We start from the raw sequence: 1,332 nt of genomic DNA, 5'->3' as shown, positions 1-1,332 counted from the left end.
GCCGGCGCCCCGCGCGCCCCGCCGGCCCCTCCGCAGGCGTGGTCCGGCCCGACTTGGGCAAACTCCGCGCGCCCCGCCCGGGGCCAAGTTGGCCAACTTCGGGGCCGGCTCGGTCGCGCAGGGGGCGCCCCGCGGCGCCGCCGGCCGGACGCAGCCTCGGAGCCCTCGCGGCTCCCGAGTCGCGCGGCGTGGACACCGAGGGCCGGGAGAGCCCGCGGCGGGGAGCGCAGTCAGCCCCAGCGGGTCCGGGGGAGCCAGGGCGAGGCGGCGCCCGGGCTCGCGTCCGGGGACGCTCGGGAGAAGCCGGTGCCGAGCGCGCCGCCTTGGGCCCTGAGGATGGGTCGGGGATCCCGGTGGGTCGGAGGGACCCCGCTCCACCCCTACCTGTCCTCGGGCGCGCGGGGAGAGGCGCCGGCAGCGGGCTGACCGGGCGCTGGACACGGAGGGCAGGCCGCTCGTCCTCGGGGGAGCCGAGTCCGCGCCGCTCCGGAGGCCGGCAGTGAGGGCGCTCGGGCGGCAGGGGCCGGGGGTCAGGCGCACGGGTGGGAGCCCGCTGGGAACGGCGGCCGAGCAGCCCCGCGTCCTGGCAAGGACGGCGGGCTCGGGCGCCGGGAGACGCGCTGGCGAGGTCGTCCCCTCAGGAGCTGCGAAGTGCTCGCCGAGCCCCATCCCAGAACAGGGCAGAGCTCCCGTTTGCCAGGGTCCGGGAGGCGGCCGGGCTCCGGAGAGGTGGCCCTGTTAACGCCCCTTCCTGGTTGCAAGAAGGCCGGGAGGTGCAGGCTGGCTGCTGGGGGCTGCGTGGCAGAATGCCCCTTCTGTTCGCGGTCGGGCGGGGTCTGGGGATGCGCGTCTCGGCGCCGGGGCTCCGGGCCCCCAGGCCTCCGCCGGTCTAACGCCCCTTCCCATTGCAGGCGGGCCCCTGGGGCACGGAGCGGAGCGCATCCTGGCGGTGCCGGTGCGCACTGACGCCAGGGGCCGCTTGGTGTCCCACGTGGTGTCGGTGGCTACGGCCGGGGCGGGGGTACGAGCCCGCAGGGCTGCCCCGGTCCGGACCCGGAGCTTCCCCGGAGGCAGCGAGGAGGACCCCGGCAGTCGCCTCTTCTACAATGTCACGGTCTTTGGCAGAGATCTGCACCTGCGGCTGCGGCCCAACGCCCGCCTCGTGGCGCCCGGGGCCACTGTGGAGTGGCAGGGTGAGACGGGCACCACCCGCGTCGAGCCCCTGCTTGGGACTTGCCTCTACGTCGGGGACGTGGCCGGCCTAGCTGAAGCCTCCTCCGTGGCGCTCAGCAACTGCGATGGGCTGGTGAGTACGCGCTTCTCTCGCTCGTT

This window comes from Propithecus coquereli, unplaced genomic scaffold, assembly GCF_000956105.1.
Source record: "Propithecus coquereli isolate 6110/MARCELLA unplaced genomic scaffold, Pcoq_1.0 Scaffold664, whole genome shotgun sequence".
Classification (NCBI taxonomy): domain Eukaryota; kingdom Metazoa; phylum Chordata; class Mammalia; order Primates; family Indriidae; genus Propithecus; species Propithecus coquereli.
This window is presented reverse-complemented; position numbering follows the sequence as displayed.